Below are 12,587 nucleotides of genomic sequence, written 5' to 3'. Positions count from 1 at the left end.
TCAAAATAATGAATAATTGGACTTTGTTTGTTTGTTTAGCAGGAAAGTGATAGCTTTGTATTGTTTTGCTTGCTTGTTTGTTTTTGTCAAAAATATTTTGTCAAATCTAGAGCTCCAACCTAGAACACTGGAATCATCTCTTTGTTAGGAAACCTAGATTCAAGTGTTCCGATTAAAATGCTGCCTTGAACTTCTCTCAAACTTTCTCTTGAAAGTATTCTCTTCTACCTAAATATTAATAATATACTATCCTCAGGCAGTTGGTGCAGGAGAACTGTCAGGGAATTAACACAAGCTGAGAGAATGTTTGGCCTGAAGCTGCTGTTGGAGCTATTGGGTCACTGTATGTTACTGACAAACAATTTGACCTCTGCTTCTCTAGTAGACAGTCCCAACATATAAATAACTGTTTATCATAAAAAAACTAATCCCAGTATGTCTCTACATAAGAAGAGAGAGAGTTATTTGGAGAATGGTTCCTACTTTACATTATCCTCTGGAAAAATCTCTGTTTTAAGAAGATAAATGTAAAGGTTAACTACCAACTCCTATTTTTCATTTTGTTTTCTGCAGAAAAATCTCTGTTGTTGATTAGGAAACTATATTTCCTTACCAAACATTTGCCTCAAGTGCAAACCCTATTTTCCATCCACTTTGACTGACCAATCTTCTTTGTCCTAGTAGGTAACCTAACAAGTACTCTGTCATGAATAGGCTTTAGCTCTCTGCTATGCTGCAGGTCCACTGAGCATCAAACTGATCAACTAAAAATATAATGTTGCACACTCCACCTCTGCATGTCCAGGTGTGCATTTGCTTAGCTTGAGAAACCTATATAAGTCATGACAGCTGTTCTTGATTTGAATATTTTAACTTGATAGACTGTGATGGCCTATGACTCTGGATTTTGCATATGCTATACAAGATTTATGATAATAAGATTACTTCTCTTCGTGTAATGTAAAAAGTACAAATTAAGAGCTAGGAAAAGAACTACTTTGAGGAGGTAAGCCTGACACCAAGTGAGGACCTTATGACTAGCTGCTGTTTTATTTTGAAGCTCATATCAAGCCATAGCTAATCAAAGAATGAGGAGTAATATTTCTCTCAGTGTTGCAATGCTTTATACTGAATAGAATTTGTATCCCTTTAAAAGTGTGTAGATTCCCTTCAAGACTGTTTGGATGCATTTATAAAAGATAACTTCATCTGGACTATAGATGTATCCAGCATTCAGGAATTATGCAATCACCTTCAGTGGTCATGGGAATAGATCCTTATTAGACAAAAGCCACAGACTTTTCTATTTCTCTTTATATATTCTTGGTTAGACATTGTCTGTTTCATGTCCAAGTCAGTAATTCTTAGATACCTTAGCTCGAGATATACCATTACATTTTTGGTTTAGTTGTAAGGAACTATGATTTGATACAACAGTTAAAAGTCTAGGCTATAGCAATCAACATATCTTGTCTTTTAAGACAAACAAGCACTTCACTGAGCAGCAGGGCATGGAAAAATCCTTGCTTTTATAATGGTAAGGAGACTTCAGATAATTCCGTTTTATGATATATAATGCAGGAAAACTGTTTGTTTTGGAATATACCAGATTACATGTTTTTTTTTGTTTTTGTTTTCATCTTCATAATCAGTTCTGCTGATTGTGTGCATTTCTATTTTGTCCTTGATCTGAGAAGTCCCTGGTTCTATGACCTTAAGAGGCATCTGCTGGCTAAGTGTTTTCTTTCTGATGCTTATTGCAGAGATCTGAATCTGCTGGTTCTCCGACATGCTGTGAACAATAGCAATTTTCCAGTGTTTGAGGTCTGTCTCTTGTCAGCAGACAAAAAAGAGCTTTCACCTCCATCATCTGTGGCACAATTAATATTCAAGAATACTTCCACGTGAGTGGAAGTTTATGATGGGTAGGAATCATTCTTATTGCACCTTCATCCTCAAGACTGGGAGCAGTGTAGTTTAAAACCTCGGCAAGTGGGTACTTCAGTATCTCTGAAGTACTTATTAACAATAATGTATCCAATTTCATAGGCTTCATAAATTCTCCACTATCATGAAGCAGACTTGCTCACAAAAGTCAGTTTTCTCCTCATTAGTGTTATCATACTCAATAGATGACTAGAGATATAGTTCAGACAGAACATGAACTTCTGGATTCACATTAGTGCTGAGCTCTAAGGAAAGCTAGAATTGTTCTAAAAATCTGATGTCATGCCTCCAAGCACTTCCTGTATATGAAGTACATGGTTCTTATCTTGATATATCATCTCTAGGTTATACAACCTTTTTGTTCCTCATGAAACTCAATTTTACTCAATTCGCTTTTTTTTATTAGAAATACGCATTACTAGCTTCATTTCCAAAGAAGGTTCATATCTCTCATCAGCTTCTCTCACCATTTACTACCATTACATGTTAATCATCTGCATTCACACTGCTGAGGTATCACTGCTTTGTGATACACTGTGAAGGCTCCACACTGCACTTCTGACTTATCCACATGGAGGCTAATTAAATGCCAACAGCTCTGGACTGTACCAATGTGATTTTCCTAGCTCTCCACAAATGACTTCCTGACACCACTGACAGTATTCTCTCTCAGCTCAGTGGAAAAGTTGTAGTAATTGAAGATCTCTAAACCTTGACATTTATTTATTTGTTTGTTTGTTTGTTTGTTAAGCTTTCCACTCTTGTCCTACAAGGAAACTGGGATCTTCCCTTCCTCCATCCCTTTGTCTGTATCTCTCTAATGTTTTCTCTCTACCTGCACACAGGGAGTTTCTTGAAACATGGAGTGTAGGACAAAGTGATTTTGTTTTAATTCTGTGCCATGCTTTTCCTTTCAAGAAAAGTTATGACACTGAGGTTAATTCTTGTTGATGAACTGCCTTTTGCAGTTAGATAAATATGAAAGAAGATGCTTTTCTGAACAAAAAAATTAGTAGAGAATAATCTGAAAAATAAGAAAATGTGCTATTACTTCCTAAGGATCTCTTCAGCTTATGAACTACTCTCAGATGGCATATACATATCAGAGGGGATTAACAATATTCATAAGGACTTGAGAGATGTGGCATAAAGCAGACCCATGAACGGTCTGTGGCTGGTTTCTCTCAGGGATCTGAGTTCCCAGTGGTGATAGGTAAATTGTTTCTTCCCACGTATAGGGTGTTGCTTTGGATATTTGGATGTTGTTTGGATGTCTCAGAACACCACACAGACTCGTACTTTCATGTGATCTGAGCAGCCATAAAAACTAGACACGGTAAAATGTCTGCAGATCCTACGTCTACCAAAGAACAAAAATAAAATGTTCCTTGCAGAACTGAAAATTACTGGACTAAAAACTGAAAACTAAATTGGCACTCACACTTCTGCAATTTTTTACCTTACTCTCCACCACACCTCTTCCATATTCACTGCTGTCAAGATGTTTTTATGACTTTGTAATATTGTGCATCACATGGCTGCTGTGTTATAATCAAGACATATTGCAGGTTATTAATAAGTTGTAATACATAGTAATCTTATTTTCATTTGGCTACCAGTTGCACTGCAGATAAGTTGACTTGAAGGTAATCAAACTGATTAATCATATGATTTCCCACTAATAAGGCATCAATGTCTGATGAGAAGTGTTCTTCTCCCACCTAGCATTAATTTAACTATCCCAGAAGACTTAAGTTTATGTCTGGATTAATACAAGAACTAGGAGTGTCGTTTATATAGAATTACGGAGTTCTTTCCCAAAGACAATTTGCTAAGACTTTCTTCTTCCCAGCAATATATGAAAAAATGAGGTTATTTCAGTATAACACCAGAAACAAAACACCAAACCCCACGCTTTTGTGTCACATTTGCAATTTGTTCTTATGTTCTTCTACACTGTGCTATTAAATCTCTACACGTCACTTTTTCAGAACAAGGCAGGTTAAAACAAGAGAATAACCCACGTAAGACCCATCATGGGAACTGCAGTGTGTCCTGAAAGCTCAGTTTATTTTCAAGAAGAGACATGTCTTATACTTTCCGATTCCTTCCATGCATAGGAACTATATTGTAGATTTTCCTTTTACATCTTTTTATATTTTTTCTCCTTAGCAACCATCTTTTCAGCTTGTTTCCCTTGCTCCTTTTCTCAGGGCATCATAAAATGATTATATGAGAAAGAAATAGAAAGGGAAAAAGAGAAGGAAGAAAATGGAAGGGAAAGGAGATCTCTCATTCTTTAGCATTCATTTTTAATGGGTAGTTTTAAAAGATTAGGACTTTCTCAGTGTCTTGCTTATGCAAATGGGGATTAGTTATGACTGGGACTCTAGCAGATGTCCAGTACATAATTTTTCTAAAATAGCAAGAGAACTGGTATACTATTCCTTGTAAGATATAATCACAAGTATCTTTAATCAGTGTGCTCAGGGCACCATTTGTGGTAATCACTGATGAAGTCTTTAATCTTTAGTTGCCTGAAGATAAATGGCTGATCTTTAGAAAGAACTGTAAATGATTTCATAGCTCTAGCAGAAAACATGCTAACTAATAATGTGATGCTAACTGGTTTCTTTAGTCACTGACATATTTCTTTTTTTTTACTTAGTTTTTGGGCTGACATGCAGATTACAGCAAAGCAATGATCTGCATTTTGAGTTCAAAACTTGGAATAAATTGGCATTAGGTATAAAATGTGGTGTTGAAAAATTTAGTAGTATTCTCGTATTGGTTCCACTGTCATGAAATAATCTGAAGATTCCTGGAAAACTTCAGGCAGAGTGACAATGGAGTCTTCTGGAGAGAATCCTTAGGAATTGCTCACATTTGGTTCCTTTCTGAAAATCAGTGGAGTTTTCATAGAAGTTCCAATTTTCATACTTGATTTTATTGTTTTTCTACCATATGTATGTATTGTAAAAAAAATCACAATGCTACAATCTGTTTACAAATATCACTGTTTCTCTACATGTGTCTGTGAAAGTCAATCACACCTTGACTTCTGCAACTGAAATAATTTCTTATAAGACTAATTTAGGGTGATTGTGAGAAAAGTAATAAAAGTCATATTCCTCACATAGAATTTACTTCTCTTTTGTAGCTATCACTAGAGTTATACCCTGATTCAATTAATTGTCTTCCATCACCATAATTTCTTATGTTGGGGCTGAAATTCACTGACATGGCTTGTACTGTTATTTACTTGACTAATATTTTTTCAGTTAAAACTTTCCCTTTCTAGAGATTGCTTCATTGATTTTTGAGGCAGTTTACGGAAGAGGGATTGGGACAGATATTTCTTTCTTTCTGTCCTTAAATGGAGTGCAGAAGCAGCAGAAAATCCTTTCTACTCTTCACTTTGGGATGTGGATTTGGTTGCTCCCTTCCTTTAGTCGAGCACTCTATGATTCAATTTTTCTTTCTTCTCAGTGCTTTTCCCAGTGGTTCTTTGTTGAAAAATTATCTTCATATGCCCTAAAGAACACTGCAATAATTCCCACTGATTGATGGTGAGAGAGTTGTTGAAAGGAGTCCGAATCAAGTCTCATAACTTCTGAACTGATGGCCTTTCCAACAGTAGCACAGATGCCAACAGCACCACAGCCAAGATCCATCATCTGGAGGCAAACTCTTTGCTACTGGCAAGAGTTCCAGACAGCAGTTCAGGGACTAGGCAATGAGAAGAGAGATTTTCTATTTTTCCAACCACTTTGTTATATTTTGTGGAAACAAATCTTCAAGTGACAACAAGAGCTTGTACCTCTGTTCAAAGCCAGCATGCCAGTCATAATGATAGTTTCACAGCAAATATGAATTATAAGTTTTGGTGCACTGCTTGAGAGGAATTAGAAATGCAGTCCCCACAGCATCAGCTTATGTACAGGAACTTCTGCTCCACTATCTTACAAGTTATCTGAGTATCTGACAAGTTTCAAGAATCTGACAAACAGAAAGAAAATGGACTGAGTGAAAAGAGATGGGTCAGTGATTCTCAAAAATCTTTCCAGTAATAGCAGTTGACAAAGATTTAGTCGTATAGTCATATAGTCAGTATACAAATAGCATCTTTAGAACTTCATGGACAAAGCAAGAAAAATTCTACAAGTGCTTTAATGGAAGAATGAAATCCCTCAAAGTTGGCTGTACTTAACCCTATGTTTACTGAGCATACTGGAGTTTTTTTAAAGATAGCAAAAAAAATAAACAGTTGCTGGGTAGAATTAGGTAATGCTTGAAGGAAAGAAGGGCAAAAATGTTGGAGAAAAAGACCTAAAATCAGAACTGCTCTATTTACAACCCATCCCACTTAGCTTAGTGTTGACTTCAATTTCTTTTTCCAAGTCTATCTGAATCAAAGTAGCTTTAAAGAAAGCCTTTATCACTTATTTACACTAAATGATCTGATGATAAAAGCTAGTTGAGTTGAATACAGCTGGTAGGTACATTTGGAAATGTGTGACATTTATGTTCTTCCTACTTAATGTTCTTGATAACTTGAAGGAAATTCTTCAGCCAGTAAATCTGTTACTACCTTAGTTATAATTACCACTGTGACTGCAGTGATTGCATTTTAGGTGTCTGATCTCCATGATGACACCTGGGTATGCCAGGCTCAATACCACTTACCTATTTTGTAAATGCTAATTCCGTAATTCAGCAGGAGAGTTTTCAAGAGGCAACAGAACTAGCATCAAGCAAAGAATCAAAGAATGCTTAACTTCCTGTAGTAGACTTGCAACAAAAAACTTTTCAACTTCTGACTAAGAATTGGCCTGAAACGAGCTGAAAATAAAAGTTGTTTTGTCACTTGGACTTGGTGAATCTTGGACACTAGGGTGAAGTGGGATAAGCAGGATGCAGACAACAGGGGAAAGTGAAAGGTGTAAAGGCACAATATATCATTACAGGATACATGTAAAAAAAAAAAAGAAAAAGAAAAAAAAGAATAACAAATCCATGCTAGGGTAAGCTCAATGTGTTTACTATGCATATAAGCTTACACTACTTCCATAACCTCTTTCCAGACTCTTTCAGTGAGAAATAGAAAGCCATAGGGTAAGTGGAGATATAATGGGTCTGTTCTCTGGTGTCCCAAATGAAAAATCAGGACCATCTCACAGACTGTGTTACGTTTTGGAGCAATCTATGCATCCCATTGGAGTAAGATGTACTTGACATTGCCAGACAGTCTCCTGAGGCAAGAGTGAAGGCCTAAATGGGACAGAGGGTTCCTTCAAAGCAGTGTTGAGTATTGTTCCTGCTCTACATATTGTGCCTTTCTTGTAAACAAGTATGGTTTGACTCTCTAGATCTGTCAGCCAGCTCTCAATTTCTCTTCTATTAAACTGACTGGAAATATTTCGTTTAAAACATAAAATGATGGCCTACAGAATAAGCAGTAAGCGACTCGTGGCTCATGAAATTTGATTGCCTTTGAGGGCAAATGACTTCAGGGCTGGAATATGTACTATGCATAATATAGGAGGTATCTACTGGCCTAGGAAAATAAACCTGTGAAAATACAATACTTATGCAAATTTATACAGCTCCAGTTATTCAAAAATTCCCTGTTTTGTCACAGTAAATTATAGCAAATTGATGTAATTGTCTGCAAGTAACATACCCAGGAAGGTTTCTGATTAGCCATTACTTCTGTTTCAGTGATAACAGAAATTGTGGTTTTCTGAAGTTATGTAAAGGGCTGTATATTGTTTTATAATTGTATTTGCAATTTGATGTATGTGTATATGCATGCAAAAGAGATATAAATGATTCATTGCCTGAATATGTCAGAAGTGAAGACTTCAAGAATGCAGCATAATGACAGCATTAAGCATTGAGTTATTTCTTCCCTTAGAAACCACATCCCTCAAGTGTCAAAGAAAACATAGCCATACAGCACATAGTCTAGAATAAAGCATTTCTTGAGTAGACTGTTTGCAAGAAAGAAAGGGTTAGTAACCAGGGCCACTACTGATTCTTTCGTTGTGTGATTGGTTGAAATAAAGTGTTACTCCAGAAAGAGCAGGTTCTGAAACATTGCTGTGAGAAAAATCCAATAGATCTCATCTGGTCGCTTAGAAAACTTGAATTATGTGAGTGATGGAACTCTCTGAGCCACATAATTATCTTCAGCGATATAGCTGAGAAAGAAATGGAAACTGATTTGCAGCAAACTTTGGAGTAGTATTTTGCAAAAGAGCTTCTGTTCATTGTTTTCACTATATAAGGATGGACAAAATTCATTTAAGCTGAAAAAATAACTAATAAAAGGATTCTTTTTTTCCTCCAATTTTATAGACCTTAATAAATTCAGGATAACATATTGCTGGAAGGTGCTTATGTGAGCTTAGAATTTTCTGCTATTGAGAGAAATGACAGTGCTGTCAGTTCCTACAGGCATTCTTTGGAAAGCATAGGCATGTGAAGGGTGCTGCATGAACCAGTATTTGGGCATTTTGAGACATTGCCCAAAGGCATGCAATTTCAGAAACTATCAGGCTTAGATGTGTGGGGTTTTTTCCTTAGCTTACAACTCTGTCTTTATTTAATACTTGACTATTGCTTCCAACACATAGACTTGCTGAACTTCAGTTCTGCAAAACAGTAGATTTTCCATGCATCTTTGAGGGAAGCTGATTGTGAACCAAACAGATGAAAGTGTGTATGCAAGACCATTTGTAAATAATAATAAAAAATAATAATGCTATCAATAGAGTCTTGACTGCTTCCCACGTGCTTATGACTCACAGGAACTTATTTGGTAACTGTGATTGTATAGCAGACTTGAAAGAAACAATAAAACAAAAAGTTGGCCTTAGTCACAAAATGTTACAATGCTTAAAAAAAAGAACCCATAAAGGTTGAAGTAATTCGTCACTGAAAAATGACAAGTAGGTATTTCCTCCTTGGCCATGTTTTGACATCACTTTTAGTGTTAAAAGTTTCCAAATTTAAGAAGAGGTCGGTAGTGCTATGATTGCTCCCATTTTTGTCTCAATTTGTAAAGAAGCTAATTAGCTTGCATTCAGAAACTTCTTTGATTATGGAGATCTCCACATTGAATTCTGGACAAGGCTGTCAAGTAAATAGATCTGCATGGGTGCGGGTGGCTCCATCCGCCTTCTCTCCTTTGAGACTGAGTTTGATTTGGGATTGGACACAAAAAGGAGCCAGTGAGAAGCAATTTTCAAGTAATAGCCATTGTAAAATTATTTCACAGGCCAAGTAGGTGGGAGTAGGGGGAAAAAATCAAATTGATTGCCACAGGTGGACTTCTTTAATGAGACCAGTGAGTTGATCTTATGCTTAATGGTGGGTTAATGATGTTAAGGATGATGCAGAAACTTAAAGGTAGAAATCATAAAATGCTTTAACAGCATGATACTCAATTTAAGGTATGTTTTAATTAATGTCTTTAGTTTGTTAAGAGGGTGTATGAGGTGGATTATGGTACTTAGCTGACAAGTCTTGACTTGCTATGTCACAATAATGTGATAAATCATTATTAAAAGTTGGAAGGAAAGAAAAGTTCATTTCATTTCCCTATGAACAAAGAAATGATTTCTTTCTGAGTTGATTTAACATGTTATTTTTTCCCAGATTAAGCCTCAAACTGAAAAATCAATTATTCCCACAAATATCATGAACAGAGATTCAGGCCTGAAGTAACTCTCTTGATCAGTGACTGGCAATATTTAATACAGCCCGGCATTTTTAAATAGGAATCTGTGGTCCTCACTATTGCTTTTATTACATAAAGAGCATTTCAGAGTAAATGTTTGCTCTATCTTTGTGCATCAGACAGCAACACTGAAACTATTTCTGTGACGCATGAAGCGTGATACAAGTTCTATGTTTAATAGCATATTGTGCCAAACACTATGAGAGAAATGTCATGTGCAAGGGAATTGCTTTTAACTAATTTTTAGGGGAAAGTCACAAGAGAAGATCATGTAGGTATGGATAGAAGGCCAAGAAATCAGTCCACTTCTACCCATGTCCTTCTCAGGCATCAAGGCTCATTCAAGTCTGTGTTCAAGCAAAATTTGAGGAAATGGCACCAAGCTAAAGCAGAATGATGCCAGCTCAAATCCTTTAGGATTTGCCCAGGAGGTATTTTCCTTGTAGCAGATTTCTTTTGATAAGATTTTACTCTTTAGACACAATTCCCTTCCCTTTACATTCCTTCCCTTACCTTCTCTGTCTTCTCTCCTTCTTTTCTTTTTCTCTGTGTAACAGCTGCAGTGAGATTCACTTAGTCAGTCTGGTTCCTATGAACCTCGGCAGAGCTGAGCTATATGTCCCCAGCAGAGAGATGTTCTGAGAAAGTGTTGTCAGTTGACTGTCATACAGATTTGCCATACCTTCCTGCAGGGGGGACTGGGAGGGTGACACAAGATGGGACATCCATTTCCATACACATATCTTCACTTCCCTTCGGTTACAGTTTTTTCTCTACAAGGATTCCCAGGGACACAGTAGGCCCAGACAAATACACCCTCCTTGGAGCCAACAGTTATATCTAGGTGAAGAATGCAACTCATGATGTCTGAACCATTTGTACTCCTTGCTATTTGTCAAAGTTGAATCAAAACATTTTTTGTACTTTCTGTTGTCTTTAATGCAATTTCTAGTTGTGCAGTCTCATTACACTACTGAACAGTACCCCTTGTATGTGTGAGTTTGTACATAATGTGTGGGAGAGACAAAAAAAAAATTACTAACAAGTTTCATTTTGGAACCTGACTGGTTTTATGCCTGCTACCTGCAGTGACATGTTATAACAAGGCAGTTCTACAGCTCAGGGGTCCTTGTTTGATCACAGCAACAAGAGTGGATTTCTTTCCTTATCTGCAGATAAGCAGCATGGGTTCTATTTAATCAGAAAGGCCATTGCACTGAAGTCTTTTTTTTTGATGTCTCCACTGTGTTATTTTGTTTAGGAGATCTGAATTTACATGATGTGTTGTGTGTTTGTATAAATTTAAAAAAATATATTTTGTAATTACATATGAAAGTCAGCTTTTTATATACTCATAGATGTCTGTCTATCTGAGGTTTTTTTTTATTTTATTTTTTTCTGGATAATCTCTTATGTTCAGAGAGTTTGAAAAATCAACCACTGCTTTTTTTTTTTTTCCATAAAATAATTTGTCAGTATTGCTGCACCTCTTGGCCAACAGACACCTCAGAGTACTTTGTGACTATCCTCTAAACAAGACTATTAACTACAAGATAAAGATATGGATTGATATGTGTCATTTTCATACACACGTCAAATAGAGGGAAAGGAAAGCATGACTTTTTTTGTCCCAGATGATTCAGTGCTCATCTTGGAAGAAGTATGCCTCCTGTCAGACACCTGCTCTAGCTTTCATGAGACATCTTCTCCAGTGTTTAATTTACTGCTGAAGAAATATTTTTATGGCTTTAATTTTCCCTATAGTGATGTATAACCTTAGAGCTCAGGTGAAGGAAATGATTTTCTTCCTTATTCATCATCAGCAGAATTTTGTTAAGACTTCTAAGCCTTTTTAGTTTGCTTTCCCATGAAGAGCCACTGTGGTGGTAGACACTGCTGCTGATATGTTAAGATGTAACTTGACCTTTGAGGTCTTGGAGAGGTTCACTTTTCAAGGTGATATGTGAAATAAATTGGAGACAGGCTCAGGAGACTTCAGATTTTTGCTTAGTTTCTATTGAAACACAATTCAAAAAACTGTGAAATGTCCTCTAAAAGTAAAATCTGGAAAAAAAAAAAAAAAAAAAAACAGAAAAACACGACCCAAACCAAATCAAGATACCTGAAAATGGAAGAAAACTTTATTTTGCTTTGGACTTTTTAAATGTATAATATTATGCTGTTTGAGTATGAACCCTGACAAAAGAAAAAAAAAAAAATCTGAGACTTTATTTGAATTGAAAAAATCAAAATGTTTTGTTGTGAGGGTGTCCAAATGAGATGTGAAATCCTGTCAAGGTTTTACCAAATTTCTTCTTAGAAAAAGCTTTAATAGGAATCCATGAGGCCTTTGACACATTTTCTAGACCGATATTTTTAGATGGAAATTGTCCTATCATCAAACACTTTATTGGCCAATTTGTCTTTCTCAGCCATTTATTTTCTCAGCCATTTCAGCCATTCTTAATGTAGAAAATACAACTTGTGTTTTTTAACAGTATCTTTTATCTGAGACAAAACAATTAGAACCTACCAGGATAATTCTCTTCCGCCTGTTCAGATAATGCTTCATTTTCAAGACTGATGTTTTTTATTTTTCAAGGGTTTGAAGTCAAATATTATCTTCATGCTAATTTCTGTACAAAGTGTTAATTATCATTAAATTTGACTTTGGTCTTGAACAATTTTTCCACTGTACTGTCATCCCAATTGTTTTGGCAAAATAACCCTATTAATTATTAAAATAAATGCCAAATTGTATCTTCTATTATGAAATGCCAACTAGCATTTTCTTTCCTAAAAGATTTAATGAGAGGCAAAGCATTACTGCTTTCCTATATTGTTAATAATGTATTGTCAGCTATTTCCCATTATTGACACTTTTGGATTAGTGTTG

The 12,587-nt window shown here is 35.9% G+C and overlaps 1 protein-coding gene across 2 annotated transcripts in view; it reads left to right on the top strand.

The window, feature by feature from the left end:
• Positions 1-12,587, top strand: part of FAM135B (family with sequence similarity 135 member B) — a 177,190-nt gene that overhangs the window by 133,155 nt on the left and 31,448 nt on the right. The gene's annotated exons all lie outside the window — the stretch shown is intronic.

The sequence above is a fragment of the Tympanuchus pallidicinctus genome, unplaced genomic scaffold, assembly GCF_026119805.1.
Source record: "Tympanuchus pallidicinctus isolate F22 unplaced genomic scaffold, pur_lepc_1.0 scaffold5, whole genome shotgun sequence".
NCBI classification, from domain to species: Eukaryota; Metazoa; Chordata; class Aves; order Galliformes; family Phasianidae; genus Tympanuchus; species Tympanuchus pallidicinctus.
This window is presented reverse-complemented; position numbering and strand designations above follow the sequence as displayed.